This window comes from Cricetulus griseus, chromosome 10 (genome assembly GCF_003668045.3).
Source record: "Cricetulus griseus strain 17A/GY chromosome 10, alternate assembly CriGri-PICRH-1.0, whole genome shotgun sequence".
NCBI classification, from domain to species: Eukaryota; Metazoa; Chordata; class Mammalia; order Rodentia; family Cricetidae; genus Cricetulus; species Cricetulus griseus.
The window spans coordinates 28,494,942-28,514,279 of record NC_048603.1 but is presented as its reverse complement, the minus strand read 5'-3'; the positions used below and the strand labels follow the sequence as shown (position 1 = coordinate 28,514,279).

General features: G+C 46.1%; 1 long non-coding RNA gene across 1 annotated transcript; it reads left to right on the top strand.

Moving 5' to 3' along the window:
• Window positions 1-10,614: 10,614 nt before the first annotated feature.
• Window positions 10,615-16,108, top strand: LOC118239378. Its single transcript, XR_004771347.1, has 3 exons — window positions 10,615-10,826; window positions 12,715-12,816; window positions 15,623-16,108. It is a non-coding gene; the product is annotated as an uncharacterized LOC118239378 (long non-coding RNA).
• The last annotated feature ends 3,230 nt before the right edge of the window (window positions 16,109-19,338 follow it).

Here is a 19,338-nt window from a genome sequence, read left to right as displayed (position 1 = left end):
GACAGGCTCACTGGTCTCTTAATAGCAGTGGGCGTGGTCTCCATACCCAGCTCCACCATGCCCAGGCTGTGTGTGACCTTGAACAATGACTTTACCTTAAGAGGTTTCAGTTAGCAGTCCTTATTTGTAAAATGAGAGTGTCTGGAAGATTCTATCAGGAATGAAGAGGGAAGGCGCTTTCTAAGCTCCGGCTTCATTACTCAGGGCTGCCGATGAAGCCCGACTGTGGCCCAAGGGAGCCGTCCTAGTCCACGCTGCCACTGAAGGAAACTCTCGGTTACGGATGCTCTGGGGTGGATAACGGCCCCAGCACACTCTGAGAAAGGACACATGTGGTGCAGTCGTTTCTCTAGCAAAGCCTATTTTATTGAGATGGGATTTAGAGACTTGACTAGCCAGAGCTTCCACAGAAATAGTCTTCAAAGAGTCCGTGGTTTAGCCTGAGCCTTTTCTCTGGTCTCCCAGCCTTGTCTTGCCTTTGGGGGAAGAGTCGTATTTCTAAAAACAAACAAACAAACAAACTGTTCTAATGAAAATGGAGTCAACAAGCCCTGGGGAGGCAGAGGCAGGCGGATCTCTGTGAGTTCGAGGCCAGCCTGGTCTCCAGAGCAAAAAAAAAAAAAAAAGGAAAAAAAAGAAAATGGAGTCAACGACCTGGTGCCCACAGAAACACGAGGATGCAATTTCAAATCACACTTCCTCCATATTGTTTCCTCGTTTGCATCTTGCCAACCCCTACTTATGTTTCTAGGTACGGAGCTGCCATGGTGTGTACAGGAACTTGCCAGCACCTGGCATGCGGTTGTGAGAAGGGACTCCATGGCTGCTATTTTGATGAAGGAATGCATATGTGAGTAGATGGATGAACCCTTGAATAGGTTTGCAAACCAGGAGTGGGGAATGGACTGGATCAATTAAATGCATGACTAGAAAGAAAAATGGAAGAGTAAATAATGAAACAGCGAAAGGACGAACCAATGAATAGACACATGAATGTCGGCAATAAATTCGTGGTTAGAATAAAGGCCAAATTCAGCTGCCAGGAAGGAAAACAAATGTAAGATAGCAGACACATTAAAACCAGGGCCTCGTGCTGTGGGCCCTCTCGTGTGCTGTGGACCCTCTTGTGTGGTGCCAGCCTTCTTTGCTTTCCTTCAGGAGCCAGAATGAGGGTCATCTTCTCCTGCATGGCTCTTCTTCCTCCTTTTTTGGCCTAGGTGATTTTGAGAGTTAATCTTGATTGCCATTTTGATGGGATTTGGAATTGCCCAGCAGACACCCCTGGGTGTGTCTGTGAGGGTTTCCAGAGAGGTTTAACTCAAATGGGAAAGCCACACACCTTCAACGAGGGGAGCATTCACACGGTCTTATGTCTTGGGCTCAATGAAGAGGAGAAAACAAAGGAAGTGCTGATATCCACCCATTTTCTGCTTCCTGACGGTGCTCATCACAAGAGCTGATGCCCGAGTCTTCTGCAGCCAGGACTTCTCCAACACGATGGCCTGTCCCTCCAGCTGTGACCCAGGATAAACTGCTTCTCCCTTAAGTTGCCTCTGTCCGGGCATTTCATCACAGCAACAGGAAATGAAACCAGGAGTGAAAGGGGGCAAAACAGATGTTGAGGTACAAACGGGTAACACACAGCTGAGTGCTGAGCTCAAGTTTCATTTCTCTGGAGACTGTTTTTGAGTTTTCCACAAGACAGACTAGGGTCTCCTCTTGACCGGGTCTCTCACTGCGTAGCCCGGGCTGGCCATGATCTGCCTACCCGTGCCTCCCGAGTGCTGGGATTAAAAGTGTGTGCCACCATGCCTGGAAGAATAAGACATTTTGAATTCCCAGAATGGATGTTAGTGTTGCTTTTCATCGTCATTTCATGAAAAATACTTTAGAGAACAACATAAAACAAGCCACTTTTTCCCCCCCCTCACAGTTCAGGAGTTTTATTCCGTGGTCACTTGGCTCCGTGGCTTCTGGGACTGTGTGCAGTGAGGCAAAATAGCTACATGTTGTAGAACAAAGTGACTCACCTCATGACAAGCAGGCAATAGAAAGAGAAGGAGGTACCAGCGACAAGATTCATCTTTCAAAAATCACACCGTTGTGGTGATATACTATTTATGATTTATTAAAGCTTGCCTGAGGATTCAGAAAGCAAAGTCAGCCACAAACCATAGAAGCCAGGCGCACACCTTTAATTCCAGGACTCAGGATTAAGAGGTAGACGGATCTCTGTGAGTTCAAGGCCACACTGAGTACACAAGATTGATCCAGTCCTAAAGAGAAATGTCTCACACAAAAGTGACCCCAGCACCTGGGATCACGTACCTTTAACCCCAGCATTGGGGAGGTATATAAGACAGGAGCAGGGCCTCAGAGCTGGCACTCATTCTCCAGCCACAGTGAGGATAGGAAGACATTGGAGTCTCCAGCCATGTGAGGAGAGCATAGCAGTGTGGGATTGCTGTCTGAGGTTTGATGGAGCCATTCAGAAGAGGTGAGAGCTAGTGGCCGGCTGCTTTGCTTTTCTGATCTTCAGCTTGAAGCTTGAATCCTAACGTCGGTCTCTGGGTCTTTTATTATTTATGGTGCTACATACACACCATCAGTGACCTACCCTTCTAGCTGGGCCCCACCTCCTGACAACACAGCCAGCATGTTATCAGTGGATTAACCCACTTGTGGAACTACCAGACGGAGACCAAAACCCTAAACATGTAAGCCTTCCCTAAACCACAAGTGTCCCTGAAGCTCTAGTCACCAGAAAGCGCCTCCTAGTCTGCTGGCTGTTTGCGTCTGAAGTGAATATCTACCTCCCTGCTGGATGACAGAGTGCACATCGTCACTCCCCTCTCACTCCACCCCGACAGTGCAGAGCCCACTGATGGGCGAATCTGCAGAACGACTGTTGGGGTTTGCCGAGTACCAGTTTTACACAGGGGATTTTCTGTGGACAAGGGCGGTTTGTTCGAGTGTTTTTATTGTGCTAACTTGATAGGTTGCATCACATGCTTCCTGCCCTTGTAAAGCTTTACAGCTTGCAAGCCAGAGCTAATAGCTTTAATTACTTAACTAAAGGCTTCCAGTCTCCCTCCTAAAGGCCCCAGGACTTTTACATCTTACAGCTTCTGTACGCTTTGTTTACCTTCAAAAGTCAGAGTTCGGGCTGACATTACACTCTGAAGTATTTTGATTCTTCCTCCAGCAAACTGGAAACAGGGAAGCCTGACTGTCAGGTCGTCTCTCTCCACCCATTGATTGGCAGGTGGCTGCGGTGGTTTGAGTGAGAATGCCTCCCATAAGTTCACGCATTTGAACACCTGGTCCCCAGTTGGTGGGCTGTTTGGGAAGGATGGAAGTATGGCCTTGCTGGAGGAGGTGCCTCACCTGGGACGGGCAAAGCCTACACCATTTTCTCTGAGGTAGTGTCTCAAGTTGTGAGCTCTCGTTGACCACACCAGCACCGTGCCTGCCTGCCAGCCGTGTTACCTACCATAATAGTCATGGACTCTAGCCCTCCGAAATCATAATCCCCAAAGAAACTCTTTCTTCTATAAATTGGCTTTGTCACAGCAATAGAAAAGAGACTGAGCCAGTGGCCAAACCTCTTTCCACCTCAGTTTTCTCATCTGTGAAATGGGAAGAGTAGTTAAACAAGAAGATCCAGTGGGAGTCGTTAACATTAATACACACAAAGGGGATTGTGATTTCTAACAATGGAGCAAGGAAGTAGATTTTAGTGACTCAGATTTTTTTTCCAGTGTGTTTTTAGAGATATAATGAAAGGCTCTTGTAGGAAGGCTCAGAACTGCAGTATCACACAGCAAGCATAAATTATCACTTTCAATGGACATGTAAGCTGTTCATAGTATTTTTGCTATAAGTTGATTCAGGTAAATGGAGTTATAAGTATCCATAAGAAACCCAAAACAGGCTAGGTGGGAATTTTGGAAATAAAGTTTCATAACTGTTCTGGGTCAGAAACAGTCAAACATCACTTTAAGTTGGGGTGGGGGGAGATGATGGCCCCATAAGCCTAGTCTTCTCTGATATAGGATCATAAGAGAACTCTGTGGTTGTGTTCCCGAAAAACATCTGAAAAAACAAAATGACAGTTTTTACTGAGGTTTTCCAGTCCCTGTTTGAGATGAACCCAATTTACCGATACTGGTTCACAGCAAAGAAACCGGGCACTGACCCTCTATGTTCAGCTAGATTGAAGGAGAGAGGATTAGCGCTTAACAGGTACTTTGTAGACGCAAGGCTGCGTGTGTACACACCTGCAAAATTATTTAGTCCCGTGAAGCAAGCATCTGTCAAATCTCCGCTGTATACTTGAGGAAACATGTATGACCAAGCGGGCAGCCAAGGGTAGGCTGGACTTACTTTAAATCCCAAACTCTGTCCACTCCAGGTTATATCATAGGTCAGCTGACCCTTATTTATTTATTTTTGTTTCATGTGTATTGGTAAAATTGCGTGTATGTGCACGTGTGTGTGTGTGTGTGTGTGTGTGTGTGTGTGTGTGTGTGTGTACGTGCATGTATGTGTGTAGTGTAAGTATGCACATGCTACAGCTTGTGTATGAAGTCTAGAGGACAGCCTCAGGTGTTGGTCTGTGCCCTCCACCTTGAGGCAGGGGCTCTTTTTTGTTGTCTGTGTCTGCTTACACCAGGCTGGCCAGCCTGTGAGCATCCCTGGACTCTCTTGTCTCTGCCTGGGAATCCTGGGATTTCAGGCACACATTGTTTGTTATGTCAGGCTTTCCATGGGCTCTGGAGACTCAAACTCAGGTCCTCATGCTGGTGTGGGAAGCTCTTTCCTCTCGGAGCTGTCTCCCCAGTCCTAGGTTGATTCTTTTAGCGTCCAGCCCATTAATCTGTAATATAATTGTTGATACGCTTGCAAAGTTAAGACCTACTATCTTAACACAATCATACATAATGATGTGACAATCAAAGGCCGACCACATGTACAAAATTGGTCCCATAACATTCTGCTGCCTAGCGATGCTATGGCTGTCTAAGTTTGTGTAGGCACGCTGATGTTCAGATATCAGTGAAACTGCCTAACCACACCCTTCTCAGAATGTGTCTGTTGCTTAGCAACGCGTGAATTGTCTTCTGTACTTCTCATCCTTAAATTAATTAATTTATCCTTCCTAGGTTCTTTCATTTTGTTTTCTTTTGGTTAAATTCAATATTCCTCCCCTCTACCCTTGCCCTTGATCTCAGATAAAAGGCTAAAACATGATCAATTATCACCCTCCTAATGAGGTATTTAGGTATTTCCCCCCAATCTTAAGTTTTAGTGCCTCAGGCACACTGAACACTTTGTGCACTGTGTATAATAAATGCTTCAGACATGGAGTTGTCATTATTGGGGCTGATAGCGGTTATCTAGGCAGGGGGCTGAGGAAGGAGGATTGCAGACTCGAGTTTGCTTTGGCCACACAGGGGGTTCAAGGCCGGCTTAAGCAACTTTGAGAGACTGTCTCAAAGTTGGAAAGGAAGGGAGGGAGGGAGGGAGAGAGAGAGAGAGAGAGAGAGAGAGAGAGAGAGAGAGAGAGCAAGGATGTTCCCCTGTGGAAGAGCATTAGGCCCCGTTTTCAAAGCCTAGTACCATTAAAAAAGAAAAGGACTAAGAAAAGGACTATTTCACTACGAAGAACCAATTTTCAAATCTTTTTGAGAAAGTGTAGTTTAAGTCTTTATATGGAGGAACTTCATTTTATATAAACCCATTTCCACGCACTCATTTTATATAAATCCTCTGCTGTTATGTGCAATGCATCTGTTTAAGCAATATGTCTACAATATTATATTTTGATTAAGTTATCACTTGTATTTTAAAGAAATTAACAGAAGGAGATATCCATTTATATTTACCCACCATTTTATAATTTCTGGTCTTATTTTTATTCCTTCCTGAAGGTAAGCTTCTGTTTTGCAACTTTTAAGAATTTATTTATTTTTATTTTACGTGCATTGTTGTCTTGCCATGGGTGTTGGCAGACAGCTGTGAGCTGCCACGTGGGTGCTGGGAATTGAACCCGGGTCCTCTAGAAGAGCAGTCAGTGCTCTTAACCGCTGAGCCGTCTCTCCAGTCCATTTTGTACCTTTTTATTCAATGCAGTGTGGGCCACTTGACAACAAATCCCTTAAAGGAAACTTTCAGCTGGGTGTGGAACCCTGGACTGGCAGAGTTTCCTCTCTTCCCTTTCAGCACTTTCGAGATGTTAATTTACTCTGCACTTTAGTTTTTTGTTTTTTTTTTTTTCAAAAATACAAGAGTTATTCAAATTAATGTTGCTTAGTTATCAGATTTTTTAATAGAAAATTTTCCATAAAAATGTAAGATTTTGTTTTGCTTTTAGTTTTCAGCAGTCTGGCAGATTTCACTGTTTTGCAATTTGCTTGCTGTTTGTCGAGTTCCTAGAATCTGCAAATTATGCCTTCTAGCACACCACAGAATACTGGCCTCGGTAGGGTAGCACTTTTCTCTCTTCCTTCCTCTCTCTGGGGCTTCCACTGCACACACACAAGGTTATGGAGACCTCTGTTCACTCATGTTTCTTCAACCTTTTCTCTCCTCTTCAGATTGGATACTTTTATCAACCTGTTTTTGATTCATCCAATTAATTTTAAATCCTGGATGTCTTATTTTTGCAGGATAAGTGGTTCTTTTGTTATTTTTATTTCTCTTTTGAAAGCTCCTATCTCTTCACTCATTGCAAGTAGGATTCTCTTATGTCTTTGAACATAGTTTCCTTAAAAATCTTTGTCTGCTAACTTCAATACTGGCCTCTCTCCATATACTCTTTCCCCCATCACCCTTACATGGGGTAACCATTTTATAGCTAGTGTGCTGGGTGTTTGGAATGGAATGCCATAGACGTTAACACCCTAAAGCAGGCATTTGACTACTGGACTTAACTAAAAACCGTCTTTCAGGTAATCAGCTCAGAGGTCTTTTAGTCATCGCTGGGCTATTTGGATCCTTCTCTGTACATGAGCTATGGTTATCTGTCTTTGATTATTTAAGTCACAGGCACTCGAGATTATCTAAGAGATTTAGCTGCTTTACATGAATGTCACAGATTGGGACTTAGTTTCAGTCCCCAAAGCAAGCACATGTGAAAGAGCTGTGCTGGCCGCTCTGATGTCTTTCTCACATGAGCTGCTGTCATCTGAGAGACGGGAACATCAATTCAGAAAAAGCCTATGCACTGGCTGGTTTGGGGTCAACTACACACAAGCTAGAGTCATCAGAGAGGAAGGAGCCTCAGCTGAGGAAACGTCTCCATGAGATCCAGCTGTAAGGCATTTTCTCAATTAGTGATCAATGCAGGAGGGCCCAGCCCAGTGTGGGTGGTGCCATCCCTGGGCTGCTGGTCTTGGGTTCTATAAGAAAGCAGGCTGAGCAAGCCAGGGGAAACAAGCCGGTAAACGGCTCCCTCCATGGTCTCTGTGTCAGCTACTGCCTGAGGGATCCTGCCCTGTTTCAGTTTCTGTCCTTGACGTCCTTCAGTGACGAACAGTGATATGGAAGTATAAGCCAAATAAACCCTTTCCTCCCCAACTTGCTTTTTGGTCATGGTGCTTCCAGTCACAGCCATAGAAATCCCAACTAAGACAGCCCCTCCATAAGATTGGGCTGTAGGCAAGCCTGTGGGGCATTTTCTTAATTAGTGACTGATGGCAGAGGGCCCAGTCCATTGTGGTGGCTCCATCCCCGGGGCTGGTGGTCCTGGCTTCTATAAGAAAGCAGGTTGAGCAAGCCATAGGGAGCAAGCCAGTGAGCAGCTCCCCTCCGTGGCCTCGGCATCAGCTCAGGTTCCTTCCGCCTTTGAGTTCCTGTCCTGACTTTCTTCAATGATGAGCAGTGATTTGAAAGCTTAAGCCAAATAAACCGCTTCCTCTCCTCCACATTGCTTTGGTCATGGAGTTTCATCACAGCAATAGAAACCCCAACTCGCACAGCAGCCACGGTGTTTGCTTTTTCTGAGTGCTACGTCCTTCTAGTAACGACCTGCTACACTTCACTCGACAGTCTCCATGTAGTGTGTGCAGTTATAAGTGCTTTTGAAACCACTTTTTCTGTGGTTACGGCCTATGTGTACCGTGTGCGTGCCTGGTTGGAGGAGGCCAGAGAAAAGAGTTGGATCCCGCTGGAACTGAAAGGACAGTTATGAGCCACCATGTGGGTGCTGGGAACTGGAGCCAGGTCTTCTGAAGAAGCAGCAAGTATCTCTCCAGCCCCTCATCACTCTGAATATAAAGCACATGTTCAGGCTGGTGGGAGAGCACAGTGACAAAGGCGCTTGCCTCTAAACCTGAGGACCCAAGTTCAATCCCTGAGACCTCATGGCAGAAGGAGAGAACCAACTTGAAAGGTATCCTCTGTCTTTCAAGCATGTGCCCATGGCAGGAATGTGCTCGCGCGTACACACACACACACACACACACACACACACACACACACACACACACACACGTACCCATGGCAGGAATGTGCACACACACACACACACACACACACACACACACAGCAGGAATGTGCCCCCCATACACACATACACACATATGCCCATAGCAAGAATGTGCCCATACACACACACACACACACACACACATCCATGGCAGGAATGTGCCCATACACACACACACACACACACACACACACACACACACACACACACACACACACACACACACACACACACACACCACACACAGCACACACACCACACACACACCCATGGCAGGAATGTGCACACACACACACACACACACACACACACACACACACACACACACCCATGGCAGGAATGTGCCCATACACATAAACACATATTCACACACACAAAATACAAAAAAATATTACAGAGCACACTTTCATATGGAACAGCCTTACCACTTCTCGGAAACACACAGGGCACTTGGATTTCTTAAACTCTACTTCCCCTCCTTCCTGCCCTGTTCACAACACACTCTTCACACCCAAAGGAGGAATAAAGCAAAACATTCAGGCTGTTGTTTCTGGATGGTGAAGTCAGGGGAGGAGGATGGTACAGTTTTATCTGCATATTTTGCTCTTTCAATAATAAGCATGTATTGCACCAAAATAGTTTAAAGGCCAAAGGAAAGAAAGGACAGGTGCCGTGCAGACCCGTACACCAGAGCCCTCCATTTCTGCTCAGCTGCTTGGCAGTGACAGATTCTTAGACACCTCCCCACCCCCACATGGGACAGCTTGGATGAATCAGAGTGCTGGCTGGGCAGTGAGCTACTGGGAAACCCACAGATCAGGGCAGGATGTACAGTCAGTCACTGCTCAGGCAGCTCTGAGAGACAGGTCAGTCTAGGTGAGGATGGCCTCCAGGCCCCTCTGCCTCAGGAGCTTGTTGCCATGGGCCACACCACCCAGCATGACCCGTAGCTGGGACCGTGTGCTCTGCAGTCATTGCTTAGCCCCCAATTCTCCCTCCTCAGAGTGCTGCCAGCGGGGCTAGACACATGTAAGAGCACAGATCCACGGTAGCTTACTGTCCCCCACACTGCCTTGTTATTGCTCTTGGCCTTTTGTCCAAGTCATGGGGCGGGGGGTGTCAAGTTCAACACCTCAGACCTCTGCATGCTTCTGATTCCTGAGTCCAGGCCCATTACAATCTAGCTGTCTGGGACCTGGTTTATGCAGAGTCTACCCTCTGCTAGGCAGATTAAGTGAAAACACGGCTTTGCATTTTTCTAATGCTTTTGAACTCTTTCTATCCAGATTTTTTTTTTTTCCGACTCCCAGCAAGGGTGCACCAGAACTGATGCCTTGTTTTCTAACACCAGACTCATAGGAAACCTTCTTTCTGCGTGTCTCTTTTCCTGGCTTTATAGTTTTAATACAAAAAGGAATCGTTCATACTCTCTTTTATCTGTGATGTGTGTACTTTGAGGGCACAAAATCATCGCTATGAGATCTGAGATCGTCAGAAATGGCCCTTGTGTCATGTGCCGTGTGCAGTGGTACATACCAGACACCCAGTGACTGAATGATGACACAATGAATCGGCTAGCCTTGGCATCCTAGCTGCAGGATATCACTCACTGGAAAATTTAGGATGGTGCATTTTGATGCTCAAAGCAAGGCCGGCATCTTTCTCCTTATCCATTATATTAAAATATTTCTCTATCAATTAAGAGGTCACATTTTAAACAAATATTATGATTAAAAAGTATTCCTAGGGAATTTAAAAAATATGATCTAGTTAGACACACTCTGGGTCTTTCCTAGGCAGCTTGAAATCTCACAAATATCACCGTTGTCTTCTCTTACAACCACAAGAATGATTATAGTCACGACGAAGGGCTATCCACGCCCTGGACAAGCTCATTTGTTCTTCCTCGGGGACTCTGAAGTGAGATCTACTAACAGCTCCCTTCAAAGACACAGGATGGGAGGGTCTGACACGAAGCCAATGGCTCTTTCTGAATCTTAGTCAGAGAATGGGAAAATCCAGTCTCTGCGCTGTGGCGCACACTCAACCTTTTCTCTTGACCTTCAATCATTTATGACAGGAACTGTGTACTTCTCTCTTCAGATGTACTTATATGTGTGTGGATGCTTTGCCTGCTATGGATGTACGTCGGACACATTGGTGCCTGGTACCTGCAGGGGTCAGAAAAGCTCCGTGATCCCTGCGAATTATAGTCACAGGCAGTCGGGAGCCACTACGCGGGTGCCGGGGACTGAACCAGGGTCCCCTGCAAGAGCAGGTGGTGCTCTTAACCCTGAACTCTCTCTCCAGTCCCATGTACACTCACTTACTCAAGGTAGGTCAAGAGTAAATTTTCAGTGATTTCCCTGTGAGCTCCAAATCCAAATCCATTGCATATGTATTAAATATTGACTGCAGACAGCACTGTGCAGGCTGTAACATTGTAGAAGACTCAAGGATGCAAAGAGCAGAGTCCTTCCTGTTTGGGCTTTCTGTATTTGTGTGTGTGTGTGTGTGTGTGTGTGTGTGTATGTTGAGTGTGTGTATGTGTGAGTGTGTGAGAGTGTTGTGTGTGTGTGAGTGTGTATTTGTTAGTGTGTGTATGTGTGTGAGTGTGTATGTGTGTGAGTGTATGAGAGTGTTGTGTGAGTGTGTTTGTGTGAGTGTGAGTGCATGAGTGTGTATGTATGTGTGTGAGTGTGAGTGTTGTGTGAGTGTGAGTGAGTGTGTATGTGTTAGTGTGTGTGAGTGTGTGTATGTGTGAGAGTGTGTGTGTGTAGGGGTGCAGATTATGTGGCTGTAGCTGTGAGTGGCAGTCAGAGGTTCACCTTGCTTTTTAAGACAGTGCCTACTCAGTGGTCTGAAACTCACCAGTTATGTTGGACAGCGAGCCCTTGGGGTTTACCTGCCCCTGCCTCTCCAGTGCTGGGATTACAAGCATGTGCCACCCTGTCTGTCATTTTAGGTGCTGGGGCTTGAGCTCAGGGTCACATGCTTATAAGGAAAATGCATTGTCAACTAAGCTATCTCCCCATTTCTAGTCAGGACTCTTTTTTCCCTGTTTTTCGAGACAGGGTTTCTCTGTGTAGCTTTGGAGCCTGTCCTGGCACTTGCTCTGGAGACCAGGCTGGCCTCAAACTCACAGAGATCCGCCTGCCCCTGCCTCCCAAGTGCTGGGATTAAAGGTGTGCGCCACCACTGCCAAGCTTGGTCTGGACTTTATAGAGTAGGAAAGACTTTAGGAAGTCCCGACGGGAACACTGGATGAACATTGGATCCACACTATACTATAATAAAATAAAATGAGGAAGAGGCAGCTAGCATTCTACTGGGTCAAGAGCTGTGGATAAATTATGTGATTTATTTAATGTCATGATTTCTTGTTTTGTTTTGTTTGAGAGAGAGAGAGAGAGAGAGAAAGAGAGAGAGAGAGGGTGTAGAGCAGTGGTTCTCAACCCGTTTGGACCCCTTTGGGGGGTCACATATCTGTAACACAAGTTCTAACAGGTCTTTATAATAAAAGCCTGGAGTGAGATATAGGGGAACGCTGAAGGACCAGCCCCAGCCACCTTTACCTCGATAACTTCCCAGCCAAAAAGAGACAGAGTTCCTGTCTCCTCCCTCCTATATTCCTCTCTCCACCCAGCCATATCACTTCCTGTCTGTCTGTACAGACCTCCAGACCTCTATGGTTAACTAGAGGCAAGCTCCACCCTCTGATCTTCAGGCAAACTTTATTTGTTAGAGCATAAACAAGATATAATTATCCATATCAGATATCCTGCATATCAGAAATTTACAATATGATTCATAACAGTAGCAAAATTACAGTTATGAAGTAGCCATCTCTCTAGCCCTAAATATATATTTTTTTCTTGTAATGGAATTGAATTCACTGCGTTGGAACATTTTAATACACTTTCTCATGTTGTAGTGACCTCTCCAACCATAATTTTTGTTGTTGTTGCAGCCAGGCAGTGGTAACAAATGCCTTTAATCCCAGCAGTTGGGAGGCAGAGGCAGGAGGATCTCTGTGAGTTCGAGACCAGCCTTGCCTACAGAGCTAGTTCCAGGACAGGCTCCAAAGCTACACAGAGAAACCCTGTCTCGAAAAACAAACAAACAAACAAACAAAAGAAAAAGAACTTCTTCTTTTAAATGACATTTAAATGACAGGAAATAGCTTTCATCAGGAAAGTGGTTAATGAATACACTTTGAAAAGTTTCAGACAGGTGACTCAGTGGACGAAGGTACCTTTCACCAAGCCTGATTGTCTAAGCTCCATCTCTGAGACCCACATGGCAGAAGGAGAGAACCAATTCCAGTAAGTTATCATCTGACTCCACATGCCCTCCAAGGCATGCTCTCACACACACATACAACACGTGTGTGCATGTGCACTCCCAGTGTGCAAATGTGACACTCGAATCCAGGACCCTGACCAGGCTGGGAAGCACCTCTACCCCAATTTCTAGCTGTTTTGTAATCTGTCTCTTCAGAACCTTACAAGATGTTTCCTGTGTGTTCATAGAAAGCTCACATTATTTTGGTGTGGTTTTTTTCCCTTGAATCAGACTTTATGAATAATTCTGAAAATTAACTCATCACTTATGAGACATTTTTAATCATGAGGGAAAATCCTTGTGGTGTTCCAACTGAGAGATACCAGTCTCTCCCTGTTCTCCACCCTCCCTCTCCCTCCATCCCAGAGAAGGTTTTTATATTTCATCTTGCAGAAAGACTGACGAGGGATCCCCCCTTCCCTCCTTTTCCATCCACCTCACGGGCAGGGTGGCAGATGTCATCCTTTTACCCAAACAGTTTTAGTGTCTTTGCCACAATAATTTCATATGGCTATATCTATATCAAGTAGAACATTCTCGATTAGAAACCATTGCGTAACTCTACCACAGATGCCGTGCTTAGCATGGAACCACAGCTCCTGTGTGCTCCACCCCTTCACTGAGTCTGTCTCAGACCAAATCACTGTGTTCCAGGATCCTTCTTACCAACATTGGCCCTAGTCAGCCTCAGTTATAGCTGTGACAGAAGAGACAGAGACAGAGAGACAGAGAGACAGAGAAAAAGACACACAGTCAGACACACAGAGACAGACAGAGAGAAAGAGACAGACACACACACACAGAGACACACTCACACACAGAGACAGAGAGACACACAGACAGACACACAGACAGACACAGAAAGACAGACAGACACACAGACACACACACACACACACACACACACAGACAGACACACACAGAGACAGAGAGACAGAGAAAAAGACACACAGTCAGACACACAGAGACATAGAGAAAGTTAGACAGACACACACACACAGACAGACAAACACACTCACACACAGAGACAGAGAGACAGACACACACACACACAGACACACACACACACAGACACAGACAGACACACACACAGAGAGACAGAGACACACACACACACAGACACACACACACACAGAGACAGAGAGACAGACACACACAGAGATAGAGAGACAGACAGAAAGAGACACAGACAGACAGACACAGAGAGACAGAGAGACAGACACACAGACAGACACAGAGAGACAGAGAGACAGACACACAAGCACACACACACACACAGAGACACACACACACAGAGACAGAGAGACAGACAGACAGACACACAAACACACACACACACAGACAGACACACACAGACAGACACAGAGACAGAGACAGAGAGACAGACAGACAGACACACAGACACACACACACAGACAGACACATACAGAGACAGAGAGACAGAGAGAGACAGAGAAAAAGACACACAGTCAGACACACAGAGAGAGACATAGAGAAAGAGTTAGACACACACACACACACACAGACAAACACACTCACACACAGAGACAGAGAGACAGACACACAGACAGACACACACACAGACACACACACAGAGACAGAGAGACAGACACACACACACAGAGACAGACACACACACACACACACAGACAGACACACACAGAGAGACAGAGAGACAGACACACACAGAGATAGAGAGACAGACAGACAGAAAGAGACACAGACAGACAGACAAATAGACAAAGCACACACACACAGAGCACATATGTGTACATGCTGGTGGAGGCCAGAGGTCAACCTCAAGTGTCATTCCTCAGGGGCTGTCTCTCTCATCCCACCCCCAATAAAGTCTCTCACTAGTTGGTACTCTCCAACTAAGGTGGATCTTCTCACTGAGGAGTAGACTCACGCTTGTGAGCTTGTGAGCCAACACTTACTGACTGAGCTAGATCTGCCTCGCCCATTCCCTCTCTCCTCCCCTCGTTGGCCCTCCCCTTCTCCCTCCCTTCTGGTACACATTGAACTGCATCGTAAAGGCAGTTTTAGCTTAGGGGCAACAGGAACGAAACACCACAGTGCTCTCTAAGCTCACACAGAAGCAAGGGGACAGGGCTATGAGACCAGATCTCACCAGGAGGCCAGGCAGAGTTCCGCAGAGAGGTTTTCATAAGAAGACACATGGGTTCCACATCAGATAAAGTTTCTATAAGAAAAAAAGTGTCCACCTCCTGCCCCTGAGCTGAGGACTGGACTTGAACTTGCTAGGTAGGCTAGCATTCTACCACTGAGCTAAATCGCCAACCCTTAAGAAAAAGTTTTACAGCCAGGCGGTGGTGACACTGCCTTTAACCCCAGCACTCTTTAACCATAGCCCCGGCAAGTCCTTCCCTCTTACAGGTCAGTTTGGTTCTCAGGGCAAGGATAGAGGGACACTTTCGGGGGACAGGAAGATGAGAGGGGTGCCATGTTGCTTGGTGGGGAGGGTCTCAGTAGAAAGTCAGGGTGGGCTAGGGCCCCCCGCCCCCCCCCCCCCGCCCTGTCTTCTCCTGTTGGCATCATCTCTGTGAGGCCATCTCTCTGGGTCTTCACTCTGGGCCTGCTGTTCCTACCCAGCAAACGGGCACTGTTCAGACCTCCTTGCCCTCTGAGGATGAGGGACAGCTTCCGCTCCTGCTGTGCCTGGCCCTCCACCCCCCCCCCCCCAAGGAACTTCCTGGGCCAGCCTCTGTTTGGGAGCCACTTCCTCTGGCATTTCAAAAGTTGGCAAATGAAATTTTTTTCTTCCAGGGCCAAGGAATTTTGGCTCCTCGGGGGATTTGTGACAGCCCACCCTCCTCGAGTTGTTTTTCTTCCCTTGAAGACTGAGGAGAAAGAACCCTTGTGTATCGCGAAGGCATGCGTGTTTGATTATTTTGAAAAAGAAGACACAGATAACCAAGAAGAAAAATGAAACACCTATGCAGCCCAGAGCTCAGCCTCTGAGGGCCATTATCCAGTGAAGGCAACCAGGCCCCTTGGAGAAACGGTTGATAAGTCTGGAATGTCGAGCTAAGCCAAAGAAATGTGAGAAGCAGAGAGGAAAACGATTATGGAAGATTTCAAAAAGGCACAGAAGCCAGCTTGACAGGAACCCCAGGGCCAAAACTGGACCAGCTTCGAGCACAGAGATAAATTTAGATGACAATGAGTTATGGTCCGTTGTGTTAAAATAACATTCTGGAGACCACTTTAGAAATAAACCAAGATGCGTGGGGATTTTTCCTATAACTAATAAACATGGAAGCAATGAAAACATGATTCCATTAGAAATTAGATTATGGCCTGTGGTGGTGGCGGCTCACGCCTTTAGTTCCAGCCCTCCAGAGGCAGAGGCAGGCTGATCTCTGTGAGTTCGAGGCCAGCCTGGTCTCCAGAGTGAGTTCCAGGATAGCCAGGGCTACAGAGAAAACCGTTTTTCAAGGCAGGGGCGGGGGGGGGGGGGAGGAAGCAAGGGAGAAATGCATCAGACTGGGCTCTCAAGATGGCTCAGGAGATAAAGGAGCTTGCGACTAAGACAGTTGACCTGAGTTAGATCCCTGGGACATACACAGTAGGAGAGAACCACCTCTACTCTTACTTAACTCCAGTTGTACTATATAATTTCATTTCTATTTTACTATATACGCTGTCCTCTGACCACCCCCGACATGTGCACGCTTGCACACTCACACACACATGGAAAAAGAATTGCATATGGACATTAAAAGCTAAAAGGACATGCTTTCTAGAACCCAAACGGTTCATAAACGTTTAACCGTGTGATTGTTACTGTTAAGTGTCAACTGGATAGACTCTAGACTAGCCTGCAAGGTGAACCTCTGTTTGTCTTGATTGCTGTACCTGATTCCCGAGGCAGGGGATCCTGGATTGCATCACATGGAGAAAGTGAGCTGAGGGCTGGCGTTTGTCATTCTCTCTTCCTGATTGTGGTGTCACACAGAGCCAGCTGCTTGAAGCTTCTGCTGCCTGGCTATCTCTGGCAGATGGACGGTACTCCTGATGTGTGAGTTAGAATAAGGCCTTTCTCCCTGGTGTCACAGCGACAGAAGGTAAGGCATGCAGGCACAAACAGATAAAGAGAGAAAACAGGACTGCGAGAGACAGGAATGACGAAGAATAAAGCTCTGTCCAAACTGGGAACTGAGGGCCAGTGAGATCATTCAGTGGCTAAAAGGGGCTTGCTGTCAAGTTGGACAGCCTGAGTTCAAGTCCCTGGGACCCGTGTGTGTGTGTGTGTGTGTGTGTGTGTGTGTGTGTGTGTGTGTGTGTGTGTGTGTGTGTAGAATCACTTCCCAAAGTGTTCTCTGACCTCCACACCATGCTGTGGTGCACACGACACCCACAAGTAAATAAAAAACAAACATAATAAGCTTCGGAGATCTGGGTAACATGCAGAGTTGCTTGCATTGCTTTTGAAACTTCGAAATTAAGCTAATTAGAAATTATTTCAAAATAATCTCATTTTCAGAGCAAAGCAGTAACATTGGAATGGCCTGTTTTCAGAAGCTAACTCAGCTGTGAAAACAGAACACCTGCAACTTTATTAACCTCAGTCTTCCTCATTAACACCGTGGGCTTTTCAATCTGGAATTGTTTTTAAAAGGAACATTGAATCAGGAGGAGGCTGAGCTTTGCTGTTAAAATGGAGTCTTGCAAATGGCTGTTCTTGTGCACACACAGCACACACACAGATGCACACTAATAATTACTTGTAATCATGAACAGTATTGTAGATTGTTCAACTACGTAAAACCACCTTCGTGTATCTAATCGGTAGCTGCCAAATGAAGTTTGCTCACAGTCAGGCTTCTGAGGTTACGCTTGCTAAAGAACACCTACGTACAACTGGGAATTTGTTCCAGGATAAATTCCTAGAAGTGGGATATTAGGTCAAAGGGCAAGAATATTTTTGGTCCTTTTGATGAGCCTAGTGCTGCTCTGAACTGCAGGGAGCTGTCTATTTCCTTCCTTTTGTCTATGACTTCATCACCTTTTCATCAAAGCATCTCTGTCGCATATAATAGGGAGGCCATTTCTCTCCTCCACAGTCTAATTTGCATTCCTTTGATTATTAATGAGGGTGGACTTGACCGCTGTGTTTTCTTTTTTCTGGTTATGGCTGGTGAAGATCCCTTCAAATCTAAGGATGTATTGGTTAGAAAATATGTCACATCGTTGTGGGTTTTTTTTTTTTTTTTTTTTTTTTTTTGTACCACCGAAGAAAGAAAAACGGACTCTACCTCCAACATGTTGAAAATGTGCCTTGAGAATCAGGGGAAACAAATGCTTTTTGCAAACACCTAGGAGAGCTCTGGTTTGCCAGCTCCTATGCAGTGCAGGAAGTGAGGCTGCCTTGGGCCTGGGGCAACTGAGCCCCAGATTGCTCAACCTTCTTGCCTGGCTCCAAAAGGCCTCTGGGAATTCTTAGAGCCTACGACGCACGAATTATTAAAACAAAGACGGTAATACGACCGGACCAACTTGCTTTTCACTTTTACTACTGTTTGCTAACCACTCACGCTCTGTGTCATCCACAAGCCTCCACATGAGGCTCTGCAATTTAATGAGAGAGACAGATCGTTCTTTTGCTTGGGCTATGAGGTCAAGCTAAAGTGGGGGGGGCGGGTAAGAGAGATCTTGATCTGAAATCAAATAAAACTTGGATTTATCCATTCAGCAAAGATTTGTTCATCTTCTAATATGAGTTGAGGCTGTGCTGGGTTCTGGGGTTGTATTGGCATTTGGGGACATAGCAGAGGAAGGGAACACTGAGAATACTGAAGCAAAGAGAGGTGACCCAAGAGAGGTGTTTGGGAAAGAGAGTGGCCCATAGCATGTGGGAAGCTACAGAAGCCAAGGAGAAAACCCAGGCTTCAGAGGTCATGTCAAAGAAACCGGATACATGCTTGAAGACTGGAAGAGAGCTGTTTGCTCCCTATCCCTGTAGATCTGTGTGTGTGTGTGTGTGTGTGTGGTGTGTGTGTGGTGTGTGTATATGTGTGTGTCTGTGTGTGTCTGAGTGTCTGTGTATATGTCTCTGTGTGTATGTGTCTGTGTGTGTGTGAGTCTGTATGTGTGTGTGTCTGTGTGTGTATGTGTCTGTGTGTATATGTGTTTGTGTGTGTATGTGTGTGTCTGTGTGTGTGTGTCTGTATGTGTGTGTATGTGTGTTGTCTGTGTGTGTGTATGTGTGTGTCTGTGTCTGTATGTGTGTGTCTGTATGTGTGTGTATGTGTCTGTGTGTGTGTCTGTGTGTGTGTGTGTGTGTGTGAGAGTGTCTGTGTGTGTGTGTGTGTGTGTGGTGTGTGTATATGTGTGTGTCTGTGTGTGTCTGAGTGTCTGTGTATATGTCTCTGTGTGTATGTGTCTGTGTCTGTGTGTGTGTATGTGTGTGTGTCTGTGTGTGTATGTGTCTGTGTGTATATGTGTTTGTGTCTGTATGTGTGTGTCTGTGTCTGTGTGTG